Here is a 15820-nt window from a genome sequence, read left to right as displayed (position 1 = left end):
AAAGCTAGGGCTGGGTCTGCCTCCTCCGGGGGCAGCGCTTGCAGGCTCACCACCTGATCTCTGAAGGGAGTAGTGGGAACCTTGGGCACATAGCCGGGCCCTCAGAGTTACCTGGGAGTCGGCCGGCCCGAACTCTAGGCACGAATCGTCGACCAAAAATGCGTGCAGGTCCCCTACCCTCTTGATGGAGGCCAGTGCAAGCAGGAGCAGAGTTTTCTTTGGGAGAAAGAAGAGGTGTCCCAGACTGCGTCACTGAAGAGGCCGTTCTGGCGCACAGGGGCATTGAGGAACCATACCTTGTCGGCGTCCCTCATGTCGGCCAGACACAGCCAGAGATGGCGCTCCCGGACCTCTCAGAGCTCTTTTAGAACTTCCGGATCGTGACCACCCTCGTGCAGGTCCTTCACTGCCTTGGCCTGATGAACCTGCAGTAGCGCCATAGCCGACATCTCTGGATTCGATTCAGGCATTGCCACCATCCCGGAGGGAAAATGACTCATCGCAATGGGAACATGACTCACCCCATGAACACCACCTCAGTGTGTTTAATGCCCAGACATGTGAGGCAGCGATCGTGAGCATCACCCAGCGCCAGGTAACGACCGCATCCAGAAACGCCCGGGTGATACGTTGTCTATAGCAAGACCCACATCGTCTTTACAAAGACGTAACGTCAAGTTTGCCACGCAACGTCGTCTTTAAAAAGACGCACCCGAAATTGCTCTTTTAGGGGAAAAAGCTCTTTTAGCGTGCTGAGGCGCACAGGGGAGATGATCATCTGCAACACAAACAGGGGGTAGTGCAGCCTGATGTGTGCAACCCACTCGACACGGGAAACCACCACCGCTGAAGCGCCGTACCGCCAACACGAAGAGCTCTCCAAGAGCGCGCTGAACTCGTTCAGTCTTCTTCTCTCAGTAGAGTAGTCAGGAGCAGAACGATGTGATCGCTCGGCTCCGAAGGGAAAAGCTGAATATGCGCTGCATCTGCTGCCTACTTATACTCACGCTGTGATCAGAGGCAGCTGGATGCAATAGTCGCATGCCAATGTGCATTGGCTCGTTTAGTTTACACTCGAAGTAGATTGGTCTCTCTAAGCGAGATCCCAATTTCGTCGGTCATCCGACGTGACGTCGAGAGTGACCGACTGAAAGGGAACTTCAGAGTTTCAAATTGCGGTCAGATTCTCCTTTTACTCACCATTACCCTTTACATTAGTGTGAGAATAAAGTTATATCATTGTAAAACGGCTCTAACTATAACCATTCTTGGATATTTCTTTGCTTTTTTTTTCAGATTGATGCCGTGTCTCTTTTTCTGTTGTACCTGGTTAAATGATTTGTTCTGGCCTACAAATAATCTACAATACAGATGAGGTATGACTGCATGAACTATTTATAAAAAAATAACAGTACCAGTTTAATTCATGTCAGTTAAGTCCAATTCGGTTGAGTTCAGTTTATTTGCATAGCACTTTTTTGCAATGCATGTTGTTCAAAGCAGCTTTACAAAAATACATGCTTGTGCTGCCACATTTGTAGTTGTTTAGTGAATTTTCATGGACCAAATCTAGACATGTCTGTAGGAATCTATGGAAACTTCTAATCCAGTGGGGCATGTGAGGGCAAAAGATTTACCTGCACAGACATAGCAACAGGTTCAAGTCATACGAATTCGTGGCATTGACCAACAGAAAGGTGGACAATGCACAATGGACCTTTTTGTCCATGAAATTCTGGGGTTCAGAGTTCAGTGGTGCATGGGGCAAAAGAGGAGAGGGGGGGCAAAGTCAGGAGGGAGTTCAGCTTCCTGACAGCTTCCTGACAGCCTGATGGATGAAGCGGTTCTCAGTCTGCTGGTCCTGGCCTGAAGACTCCACAGTCTCCTACCTGATGGCAGCAGTCTAAAGAAGCTGTGTGTCGGGTGGGTGGGATCACCTGCAATGCAGAGGGCTTTGCGGGTGAGTCGGGTTCCTTAACTGTCCTGGAGGGAGGGGAGAGAGACATCAACGATCTTCTCAGCTGCTCTCACTATGCGTTGAAGTGACTTGCGGCAGGACGCGTTGCAGGCGCCATACCACACAGTGATGCAGCTCGTCAGAATGCTCTCGATGGTGCCTCTGTAGAAGGTGCACATGATGGGGGCCGGGGCTCTGGCTCTTCTCAGTTTGCGGAGGAAGTAGAGACGCTGCTGTGCTTTCATCTGTAAAATGGTACTGTATGCTGTAGTAAGAACTATAGATAAGCATTTAAGAATTGGGATTTTTCACCTCAATAGGACTGTCAGTTTTTGCCATGATGATTTGCAGTAGATTAGGCAGAGAAATGGTTTACGCCCCAAAATCTTTTTGCTAGCCACTCGATTCGCTCTCTGTCTGCCTGAGGACTTGCTCTTAGCTCTTGTAGGCATTCTGGCCATGACTACATTGAGCAGTTTAGCTGTAAGAAACATTACCGCAGAACTAAAGTTAAGCTGAGTGGGAATGGTTAAGGGCAAAGAGCATAAATGCCAATTCCTGCATTTTACCAAGCTGAGAGATCAGTTATGCAACTGCCCAAGCACTCTATTTGGAAAATACTGTAGCACAAATATGAAACTGTCGTTAAAAGGCCTCTTCAAATCCTGCCAGCACTCACCCTTGACCCTGGACTCACACACCAGAGGAGACACTGAGATGTGTTAGCGGCTGCTGTAATAGTTGTGTAATCTTTCTCTTTTCTTTGGGCTCCACAGTCTGCTCCCAGGGGCATTTATTTAACACTCTGCTGATAAACCACTGTCTGTTGAATAACTTCAGCTTTTATTTATTCAGCCACATTGTCCTTTTCTTGGAAGTTGTTACTCTTAAATGTTGTGTTTTTAGGCAATTACCATGTACAGCTATATCGTGTATATGACAGGCAGAATCACCTTTCTAGCTGAGCTTTCCTCCCAAATCTTAACAAATTGTCACAGTAGCTTTTATTTTGCTATTTGCAAAAGAGTTGCTAATTGACGTCTCTAAACAGTGCCTGCTCGGGTGTGTAATGCAATTAAAAAAACAGTTGTGAAATCAGCAGCCCATTCTATTCCATTATTAATGAACAGCAGAACAAATCGGGGAGAAATTGCTAGTTTAATATTTTTCCTACTCATCATTGGCAGTGCATTATTTCTTATATAATGTGTGCCTTGGTTCTGGTTTGGCTTTGGATTTGGATTGAGTGGTTAGTAGCCCTCAATTGTAGCTAGTTGCTCCAGGGGGGTCGTCCATCTGACAAATGAAAAATAATGGTTCCAACCTTATCTGCATATTTGTGTGTCATTCAGTCTGAAAGGTTTCTGACACTTTTCAATAATTGAGGTTTTGTTTTGTTTTTCAACTTACCAAAATTTGGGATGGAGTCAGATGAAATACAGATGAACCCTAGTTTGTGTGATGAAATTGTTTTTGAAAGGTTTTAATAATGCAATGCAAATACACCAGGATGCTCAACAGATTTGCAGTTCCAGGCTAAATTGAGATGTTAAGTGAGAACTTGCTAGTTTGGGACCACATGTTGATTTGTAGTTCTTGATCAACTTTGAATGTTTGAGCTTTACAAGTACAGTGAAAACTAAAATTGGTTACACTTTATTTTAAGGTGTCCTTGTTACAGTGTAATTATACAATTAAGTACTGAGTAATATTATTTAACTACATGTACTTACTTTATGGTTAGGGTTAGGATTAGGGTTTGGCCTAGGGTACTTGCATGTAAGTATGCATAATTTATTGTTATTATAATAGTAAGTACATGTAACATGTGTAACAAGGACACCTTAAAATAAAGTGTTACCCTAAAATTTGTGTAAAAAGTGAGAAAATTTAATATTTACTTATCTTGCCACTATTCCGTAGGAATATTTAACAACATTTAAAGTCACATTTATTTATATAGTGCTTTATACAATACAGCTTTACAAAACAGCTTTACAGTGATACACAAGAAAATAGTGATGCAAAAAAATTTAATTCTGGTGTTAAGCAGCTCTAAAAAAGACAACAGTATACAGTCAATATTCAGTTAAAATCAGGTAATTGTTGATTCAGTTTGGTTCAATAACTGTATAAAATCCATCAATTTTGGAATGAGTTTAATTCAGCTTAGCTCTGGAGAAAACAGTGATGCCATCATCCAACTCAGCTGAGCTGAGCTCAGTTCAGTTCACATCCAATAGTGACCATGTAGTCAAGTCAATAATATTGGCAAATATCAAGTGTCCCCAACCAGTGTTGGGTGTAACTAGTTACTAAGTAATTAGTTACTGTAATTTAGTTACCTTTCCATTGAAATAGTAAAGTAAGGGATTACTCTTTATAAAGTAAGGGATTATACTGTGTATTAGGGCTGCACAATTAATTGAATTTCTAATCGCGATTACAATTACGGATGTCACAATTATGTAATCGTTGAAAGTGCCAATTAATCGTTTAAAGTCCACTTAAGTTATTCTGTGTGCTTAAGACGTGTTTTTTCTTTCTACAAGTTATCTTAAGGGTTTTTCCATTGTTTTCATTTTAGTTTTAATATGACATTATAATACCATGCATATTTTAACTTTTTTTATTTAAAGAAGAAACCAATCCAATGAATAGATGCCATTTGAGGCTTAATACTATAGAAAAGCAATAAAGGTTTTTCAGTTTGAGGGTTTTTAGCTTGTTTATTTTCATCTGAAAATATGGCATGCGGACGCGGTTGCTTCAAACAATGATATAACATCAATCAATGTAAATTGTGATAATAGTAATTAATAATCGCAATTACAATTTCAAGGGAATAATCGACAATTATGATTTTTGTCATAATCGTGCAGCTCTACTGTGTATAGACTGTAGAACATTTATATACAATACAATACAATACAATAGTGGATTTAACATCAAAATTTAAAGTCTAGCCTTAAAATGCATGCTTTTTTTATGTACCCTTCTCACTTTAAATAAGTTGGTGAGTTAATAAGAATATTGGTAACACTTTAGTGTCCAATTCTCACTATTAACTAGTTGGTTATTAGCACGAATATTACTGGGATATTGGCTGATTATTATTACTTAAAAAGCACATATTAATGTCTTATTCTGCAAGACCTTATTCTAAATCCTTAATCCTACCCAATTCTTAAACTTAACAACTACTTTACTAAGTATTAATAAACAGTAATTAGGGGTATATTGAAGCAAAAGTCATAGTTAATAGTTAGTTAATAGCGAGTAATGGACCCTAATCTAAAGTGTGACCAGAATCATTTATGTAGTTATCTTTTATTCATTAGAAATAATTAAAAGAACCATTTCGTGTATATCCTTGTATCATTAACTTGTCAAGGATTTACAAAGTAATAAGTAATTAAATACTTTTTGGAGAGAGTAATTTGTACAGTAATCTAAATACACTGTTGAAGATGTAATTAGTAACTAGTAATTAATTACTTTTTTAGAGTAACTTACCCAACACTGTCCCCAACTAAGCAAGCCAAAAGGAGACAATGGCAAGGAACCCAAACTCAATTGTTGACAGAAATGGAGAAAAAAACGTTAGGAGAAACCAGGCTAGCAGTTCTCTGGCCAGATTAGCCAACATGGTGTCTTAATTCCAGGCTGCATTACAAGTCAGAGTTGTGGACTGATATCTTTCAGAATATTTCATGCAGTTCCTTCTGCTTGAAGGAACTGGAAGGAACTTAAAGTCATTTGATATGTTTAAGCATAGCTAAAGATCCATTAAAGAGCCGTTTCTATGTGTCGTCTTCGTTTTGAAGCTCATTTAAAACTTGAGCCATTACTGTAGGTATATTTGGCCTATGAGTGATTAAGAAATGTCATAGTTTAAATCTATTATTAGAAAGACATATAGACTAAGGGCCGCTTCAGCAGTTACTGTACAATTATTAACTAAAACACCTTATCCAGCAAATCCGAACGACCATGACTGATCCATCTTGATGCTTAGAAAAGTTCCACTCCTGCTCTGCATTTTCTCTCTGCAGATGAGAGAAGGAAGAAGAGAGAAAATAGTGCCACCCCCGGCCAGCGGTATTCATTAAGATACCATAAAGCTCGTCACATTAATCATTTTAGTCCAGGCCCAAAATAAAAGTGCTCAAGCCATCCCTCTCTCCTTCTTTCTCCCTCTGCATTTTGTCTTTCGCCTACCTTCCTCAGTGCCCCATTTTAACGTGCTTTAGGGGCCCTCAGTTCTCTTCATGTTAAATTAAAAGCGCTGTCAGCCCGGCCTCCCCGGGTGTTTGAACATTTCCTCATTTATGTACCATAAAGTCATCATTCTTTCCCTCATCTTGTTTTTCCTATGGCCTCATTCCACGCTGGGGATGGGAAGTGTTGAGGGGCTTATGATATTACCAATGCCACCCATGGAAGTGATGGATTACTTTAGCTGCTTTAAACAGTGGATCATTATTCAAATAAATTCATGTATAATCAGAATATTATATGGGTAACACGAAGGAATGCTGATGTATTGACAAATAAAAACACCCATGGCCTAGAAAAGCTTTGAGAGCAGGCCTACGTCTCAACGCAAACCTACATTTGTTGATGTGTGCTGATGTCTGGATAGCAAGCAAAGGAGATGGAGATCTTGGTGTGACACATTTCCCTGACATGTTTGCATATTTGTAGGTATCATTCATCCAGAATTTGGTGTTCTGTGTGGAGAGAGCGTATCGTGTGCCAGACTTTGGCATGTGGGAGCGGAGAAGCAAATATAACAATGGAAGCACAGAACTGCACTCCAGGTAAGGTTTATCATTGTCTTTCTGTTCCCTTTCTATAACTTTGTCATTGAATAAAACTGCTACAATATTATTTGTAGTTAAGGATACACAATATATCAATAAACATTGGTTATTGGGTTCTGGTATTGGGTAAACATATAGTTCTTTCATTTTATCATTATCTGCCAATATTGGATACTTAACCAAGGTTTTTTTATGTTGTTTGAAAGAAAAGATGCATTTTTTGATACATACATACATTGATATTGTGAAATAATATTACAATTTAAAATAACAGTTTGCTTTTTTAATATATTTTACAATGTAATTTATTAAGCTGTTTTTTCAGAAGTTATCACTCCAGTCTTCAATGATTCTTCAGAAATCATTCTTAAATGCTGATTTGGTGCTCAAGAAATCTTTCCTTTTATTATTAATGCTGAGAAAAAAAAAATAAAGAACAGCATTTTATTTGAAATCGAAATCTACAACAATGTAAAAGTCTTTAGCAGTGTTAATTCTAGCACTGCTAAATATAATATTTAGTTTCTGATAAATATCGATTTTCATACTGTACATTTTAATATTCACTTTTAGCATTTAAAGTGATTGATTTTAGTTTTTTGTTTCTTTTTAAATATATTTTTAATTGTTTTCACAAAGGAGAATAACATTTTTATTATTGGCTTATCGGTATCACCTAGAATTTTGATGCATCCATATTCATAGCTGAAAGGGATTGTACAAAGACAGTGAGAATTTTTAATTTTAATTAGTGCACAAGGTACAGAGCATTTTTCTTTTCGCTAAACCTGTATTGTTTTTTTACTAGGTACTAAGGCAGCATTCCTCATGCTCTCTATGAAACAAAACAAACTTTTGTTTGCTGCTCACATTAATGAAACCCAGCACCTAAAACGATGTGAAAGTTTGAGCTCATGTTGAGGAGGTTATAGATTGGAGCATGTCTGTGATGGCCCTCCAGTAGGGGTGCCACTTCATTTCACCTCCTCTGGGTGAGTCCATCAGTGACTGAACTCTAACTGAGAGGACTCACATAGAGAAGCTGCTATCTGCCCATTGCAGAAATGATTCTTGGTGCTCTGCAGACAGTATGGACTGTGGATTTGCCCAGACAATATGCGTTATAAGAAGAGCAAGTCAATAGGCAGTGACTCCCAACACATCGCTTTGCCTCTCTCAATAATGATTCTCTCCATCACTGCTTCCTTATCTTGCCGTCACAGCATCCCCACTGAGGGCCAATTAGAGTATTGACTTCTGCTCTTTGCACTTTTTAACTGAATGAACAATATTGTTTAACATTTTAAGCAGATATTGAAGTGCTTTATAATGATCAATTTACGATTCACCAGTCTTTAAATGATATATTTTAGAGAGCTGTTGAGTAAGGAAGAACAGGTATAATTGCAACTTGTTTTTTATGTTTTTTTTTCTGACTTATTCAGAAAATATGTAGCATAAAGCTTTGCAATTTTACCTTAACTCTGAAACTGCACGTACAGTACAATTAAACGAAGTACACAAAGGCTTGTGGTAGTGCAGAAAAGTCATTTATACTGTTACAAAATATTTGTGTATCACATAAATGCTGTTCTTTTAAATTTTGCATTCATCAAAGAATCTTGAAGAAAAAATAAGAAGCAGCACAACTGTTTTAAGTAAATTAGTATTATAAAAATTATTTTTAAAGAATCATGTGACACTGAAGATAGGTGTAATGACTGCTGAAAATTCAGCTTTGTCTTTACAGAAATAAATGATATAGGGGTGTCCCCGACTAAGGATTTTCATAGTCGAATCGTAATTTTCGAATCTTGCCGATAGTCGAATCATATGTTTGGGGGCAGGGGGCAAAATACATTACCAAGAGTCAAGTCAGACATTCGACAGTCATAATTACTGACATTAACACACAGGGAAAATGTGTAACGGATGCCTCGCAGATACAATAATAATGTTTTATGTTTTGATTAAAAGATAGTTAACATTAAACGTCAGTAAAAATATTTTTTACAATAGTGCTCTCATTATAATGTTATGTATATGACAGTAGTTATTAAAGTTCTGCATTTCTGTTTTGAGCTGTGCGCGCTGAAGATGACCAGTAGAATGAAGCAGCAGGTTTTTAATCAATGGGATTGAACTCCTCATTTATCTCATAGAGAATACGCTTTGTTATTTATACAACATAATCTTAATATTATGACTTATAGGCTATCTGGCTATCAATAACGTGCAGAAACACAGCAACTAAACTCGTTTTATTATAATAGTGTTCTCATTATAATTATGTATATGACAGTCCCAGTCATAGTTATTAATATTCTGCATTGTTTTTTGTCCTGCTCGCGTTGCGCGCTGAAGAGATAATCACCGTAGTACTACAATGATGAAGTGCTTTACTGCAGCGCAACTCAACCAAATGCATCTTATACGAGATAAATAATGTATACACGATATATACAAACCGGCTGAAATGTTTTGAAATCACTTGTACCCTACCTGATCGAAATCCAGTCTTTCACTCTGTCTGTGTCAGTTTGAGTCTTGTTAAAGATATAAATCCCTGCCGCCAAGATGCTCCTCTGTCGGTCACGGATTATGGAAAGTGAAACTTAAATCTATAGTGGTGGTTGGATTTATTCACGCACGTTAAAATATTTATTTAAAGCTTCCTTCTTTTCAGATTCATATTTACAGCATTATTTTAATAGGCTGTATATTAACTTATTGGGAGAAAACCAGTAGTTCTATGTGAAATCAGACATTGGGGGTGCCAAAATAAAATGATCATAACACCCCGCAAATATTCGACTGTGAGATTGGTATCGAATCAGTCTCCTCCTATAGAAGCATCGAATCTTCGACTATTCGGGGTCAACCCTAAAATTATATTTTAAAATATATTTAAATACAAAGCTATTACTTTAAATTGTGATATTTCATAATATTACTGTTTTTACTGTATTATTATTATTTACTGTATGTACTTATTTCAAAAACATTAAAAAATAATACTATCCTGTGTTTCCATGTGGCCAAGTTATCTAAAACATGCACTAGAATTTCAAGTGTTATACTATTATATTTGTGCAGATAGGAACACAGTATTTTGCAACATTGTTTGAAAATCATATACTACCAGTCAAAAGATTTTGAACAGTAGGATTTTTAATGATTTTTAAAGAAGTCTATTCTGCTCACCAAGCCTGCATTTATTTGATCAAAAGTACAGCAAAAACAGTACAATTTTGAAATATTTTTACTATTTAAAATAACTTTTTTATTTGAAAAGATTTTAACATTTAATTTATTCCTGTGATTTCAAATCTGAATTTATAGCATCATTACTCCAGTCACATGATCCTTCAGAAGTCATTCTAATATTCTGGTTTGTTGCTCAAAAAACATTTATTATTATTATTATTATTATTATTATTGTAATGTTGAAATCAGAGTAGAATTTTTTCAGGTTCTCTCAGAAACTTTCAATTTAATTAAAATGAGAATAAAGGGCATTTCATCCAATTACAAAGACCAGACCAACCGTCACCAATACAGAGCCAGTTATAGTAACACTTTACAGCAGATGGTTCCCCCTCATTTTTTATACATTATACAGTTTTGTGAGTTTTAGCTTTACAAGCTTGAATGTAAAAGTAGCATAGTCTGTCAGCATCATTGTCAGATTTGACCAATATATCTGGGGCTGAGCATGTTTGCTTTCTGTCCAGGCAGAAAATCAATAGTGTCTCAACTCATGTAGCTTGATTGTGATCGTAGCTGATGGTTTTGTTGGGAAGGGATGCACGGAGCAGAGCTGGATTCTTCCATGTTCTTTTCAATTTAGAATGATCCCCAATGCCCCAAACCCTGAAACATTTCTTTGGAATGGTGGCTACAATAAAAAGTGCCCTAAACAAAGAAGTTTTAGCACAAAGCGTGTGTTTTAGCTGAAGCAGTAGTCGAGGTGGGCTAGCAGCTCTCTGTGCTGGCTGGTGGGATATGAAGCGCCACAGTTTGGACACTTCAGGAAACTCTCATCTAGTATGTTATGGACTTTAGATGGAGACGTGGTTTGATCTTGAATAGTAAGTCTTTCAAAATCCATCCTGTTTCTTTGATGAATAGGAAGTTCAGAAGAACATCATTTATCTGAAATAGAAATCTTTTGAAACGTTATAAATGTCTCTATCATCACTTTTGATCAATTTAAAGCATCCTTGCTAAATAAAAGTATTAATTTCTATTAATAGAAAGTATTAAGCTTTTTATTTCAGATACATTTTGATTTTTGGATCTTTCTATTCATCAAAGAATCCTGAAAAAATATACTCAACTGTTTTTAAATATTGATAATAACAACAACAACAACAACAACAATAATAATAATACATGTTTCTTGAGCAGCAAATCAGCATATTAGAATGATTTCTGAAGGATCATGTGACACTGAAGACTGGCGTAATGATGCTGAAAATTTAGCTTTGATATTTAAAGAAGAAATAAATGTTTAAAATAATATACAATTTGATGTTCTCTCTAAAACTAAAAAGGGTTAGTAAAACTGTGCTTTTTACATTGAGCATCACATCTATGCCGCTCTTGGTTTTATAAGAGCCCATGCAAAATGAGTATTATAAATGTAAATATAAATTTTTGCAAGCTGAAACAAATAACAAGCTGAAGCAAATGTGTTTCTTGTAAGTAGTGATTGAGTTTATTCTTCTAACATGATTATTCTGTGTACAGAGTAAAGAGAGTTGTTGTATTGCTGTGGATGGAGCTCAGAATGAGATGTGTGATAAATGTTTTATATCAGTGTACTCCGGACTAGCACAAAGGAAATAGATGTTGCTGTTGTTAGATCTATTGAAACAGTGCCAGATTTTGAGTAAAGTCACAGAACTTCAGAGGGCTGTAATTCATGACCATTGAAGAGGCATGTTTAAAAGTTTCTTTTGAAATTCTCTCAGAAACTTTCAATTTAATTAAAATGAGAATAAAGAGCATTTCATCCAATTACAAAGACCAGACCAACCGTCACCAATACAGAGCCAGTTATAGTAACACTTTACAGCAGATGGTTCCCCCTCATTTTTTATACATTATCCAGTTTTGTGAGTTTTAGCTTTACCAGCTTGAATGTAAAAGTAGCATAGTCTGTCAGCATCATTGTCAGATTTGACCAATATATAGTGGGTACGGCATGTTTGCTTTCCTTGCTAAATAAAAGTATTAATTTCTATTAATAGAAAGTATTAAGCTTTTTATTTCAGATACATTTTGATTTTTGGATCTTTCTATTCATCAAAGAATCCTGAAAAAATATACTCAACTGTTTTTAAATATTGATAATAACAACAACAACAACAACAACAATAATAATAATACATGTTTCTTGAGCAGCAAATCAGCATATTAGAATGATTTCTGAAGGATCATGTGACACTGAAGACTGGCGTAATGATGCTGAAAATTTAGCTTTGATATTTAAAGAAGAAATAAATGTTTAAAATAATATACAATTTGATGTTCTCTCTAAAACTAAAAAGGGTTAGTAAAACTGTGCTTTTTACATTGAGCATCACATCTATGCCGCTCTTGGTTTTATAAGAGCCCATGCAAAATGAGTATTATAAATGTAAATATAAATTTTTGCAAGCTGAAACAAATAACAAGCTGAAGCAAATGTGTTTCTTGTAAGTAGTGATTGAGTTTATTCTTCTAACATGATTATTCTGTGTACAGAGTAAAGAGAGTTGTTGTATTGCTGTGGATGGAGCTCAGAATGAGATGTGTGATAAATGTTTTATATCAGTGTACTCCGGACTAGCACAAAGGAAATAGATGTTGCTGTTGTTAGATCTATTGAAACAGTGCCAGATTTTGAGTAAAGTCACAGAACTTCAGAGGGCTGTAATTCATGACCATTGAAGAGGCATGTTTAAAAGTTTCTTTTGAAATTCTCTCAGAAACTTTCAATTTAATTAAAATGAGAATAAAGAGCATTTCATCCAATTACAAAGACCAGACCAACCGTCACCAATACAGAGCCAGTTATAGTAACACTTTACAGCAGATGGTTCCCCCTCATTTTTTATACATTATCCAGTTTTGTGAGTTTTAGCTTTACCAGCTTGAATGTAAAAGTAGCATAGTCTGTCAGCATCATTGTCAGATTTGACCAATATATCTGGGGCTGAGCATGTTTGCTTTCTGTCCAGGCAGAAAATCAATAGTGTCTCAACTCATGTAGCTTGATTGTGATCGTAGCTGATGGTTTTGTTGGGAAGGGATGCACGGAGCAGAGCTGGATTCTTCCATGTTCTTTTCAATTTAGAATGATCCCCAATGCCTTTTAGTTTGCTCGTTTTCTACATTTTCACTATTGATTTTTCTTCACCAATAGCAATTGGGTACTTTTTTTATTGCTCAGCACACCTAGCTCTAATCGTGTGCTCTAATCGTAAGAGTGAGTGGCTGAAGAAGCAAAAATGACAGAAATTATTAGCTTTGTTTAACCTCAAAGGAGTCTTTCATGGATGAAAACTGCTTTGGATTTCGGCACTTGGAACAGAAGAGTATTTAATGAGAGCTTAGTTCTCCTTTCACGAAAAGTGCTCAAATAGCAAGTGCAATATTCATTTTGTCGTAAAAAGGGGATGCGCATTGTGACTGTGAATCTGATCTATTGTCTTCTAGCTCAGTAGGACTAGCCAAAGCAGCTCTGGAAGCCATCAATGTATTCAACCTGTTTGGAAATCAGGTACTGCTGACATACTTTGGCAAATAATGGGATTATTCACACAAAAATCTAAATTCTGTCATCATTTACTCACCATAATGTCATATGAAACCTCTGTGATTTTCTTTCTTCTGTGGAACCCAACAAGGAGATATTTTGCAGATGGTCTAAACTGATATTTTTCATCAAAACTGACAAACGATAATCAAGAACTATAAAAAATTATAATGAAGTCTACACAATCGTGGAATTTTATTTTTTGGATGAACCCCCTCTTTAATCACTGAATAATGAATGGTTTTTGAGGAACTGTGTTTAATGTTCATAAAAGGAAGATTTTAGTAGTTCAAAACAGCTGAAGGACACAATGTACCAACAGCTCTCTTCATCTTTGTAATAAATAAATGTGTCTGCTCCTGCATGGGGATCTAATTCATTGCATAAATGTTTCCGAGGTAAGAGAGAAACAAAACAAAGTGATCAAGATGATTGGGTTAGATTGTGTTTGAGCTATCCGTTTTGTCAGATTTCCAACTTTGATGGATGGTGAATACTTCTATCTGATTCTGGTGCTCCTTTCTTTTTGGAGCGGTCATTAGTGGGATTAATTTGTTTTGGTGTTGAGGGAACCCCCCCCCCCCCCCATCACCCAAGTTTACACACAGATGAAGGCCCTTCGGATTGGATTAAGTGCATATAGTTGTTAACCTTGGATGTTTGTTTAACAGAAGGATGGACACGATTTACAAATATGGTGTAGTTATTTGTAGTTACTGTTGCGTTTTGACCTTTTGCCAAGTTTGCCTCTTCCTCCCTAATGTGGCTCTCTGTGTTCTGTCATTAGCAGGAAACATGGTGCAGTGTATGAAATGACTTTATGGAAGTGACTGCTGTAGACAGTGTTGTTCTGAATTAATGGAGGACTCAAATGGCTGGATTTGCCATGTGTCTCTGAGTTGGATGGAAGGCGTGCTGTGTCATCACATGGGTTATGTTATTAATGATGGCTCTCATGCTCCATTTCCTCAACTAACTCTCAGCATGGACGGCAGAGCTGGTGCTTTCATGTGTTTCTTTGGAACAGGAGCTGTCAGAGCACGGTTATAACAGGATAAAAGCAGGTAGATCTTTCACGCCATATGTTGAGCTACATATTGCTCAGCTTTCAGATTTTTAATTAAAGGCCCATCATTTTGAAACCATTGTACAGATTCTCATGGATTTAGATTTAGGGCTAGGTAGAATGGTCAACTTGTCAACTAGTCATCCAACTACCGACTCGTTTATCTATACAGCATTCTGTCTTTCGCATTGTTAAATGTCACACAGCAAACTAAAACAGCACCATAAAGTTGGTTTTTAAACTGACCCACTTTAATTTATATTAAAATATTATATAAAATATAAAAAAGAAGATATTTTATCCATCCATTGAAAGTCTACTCAACCAATATTCATATATATATATACATTTGTGCTCATAAGTTTACATACCCCTTGCAGAATGTGCAAAATGTTAATAATCGAAACAAAATAAGAGGGATCATGAAAATTGTGTTAATGCACAATGCATTAAGAGCTGGGGATGTAAACTTTTAAACAGGATGATGTGTAAATTATTTTCATTTTGTTTAACTATCATATTTTTTCATTTAGTACTGAACTTCAGAAGCTACATAAATACTTACATGTTTCCCAGAAGACAAAATAAGTACAATTTACCCTGATCATCCAATTTAAAAAGTTTACACCCCCCGTCTCTTAATGCATTGTGTGGCCTTCTTGAGCATCAGTACATGTTTTCACTTTTTGTAATAGTTGTGTATGAGTCCCTCAATTGCCCTCAGTGTTAAAAGATGGATTTCAAAATCATACAGTCAATGTTGGAAAGGGTTCAAACATGCAGAAGATGCTGGAAAACCAAAGAATGTGCAGGAGCTGGAGGATTTTTCTGAAGAACAGCAGGCAGTTGAACTGCTCAGGACAAACAAGGGACTCGTGAACAACTATCAAAAAATATAAAAACAGTTGTGAATCATCCAGGAAATGACACATAGTATTAAGATTCAAGGGTATGTAAACTTTTGAATGGGGTCATTTTTATAAATTCAGTTATTATTTTGTCACGTGGAGTATATGTAAACATCTGTTATGTGAAATAGCTTATTCAGGACAGTACTACATAAAAAAATAACATGCCATTTTCATGATCCCTCTTATTTTGTTTCAATTATAAACATTTTGCACATTCTGCAAGGGGTATGTAAACTTATGAGCACAACTGTATAT

The 15820-nt window shown here is 36.6% G+C and overlaps 1 pseudogene; it reads left to right on the top strand.

Moving 5' to 3' along the window:
• Positions 1-15820, top strand: part of LOC107660672 (phosphorylase b kinase regulatory subunit beta-like) — an 82479-nt pseudogene that overhangs the window by 27441 nt on the left and 39218 nt on the right.

The sequence above is a fragment of the Sinocyclocheilus anshuiensis genome, unplaced genomic scaffold (assembly GCF_001515605.1).
Source record: "Sinocyclocheilus anshuiensis isolate Anshui unplaced genomic scaffold, SAMN03320099.WGS_v1.1 scaffold1879, whole genome shotgun sequence".
NCBI lineage: Eukaryota > Metazoa > Chordata > Actinopteri > Cypriniformes > Cyprinidae > Sinocyclocheilus > Sinocyclocheilus anshuiensis.
Note: the sequence above shows the minus strand (reverse complement) of the source record. Positions and strands in the feature narration are given on the sequence as shown.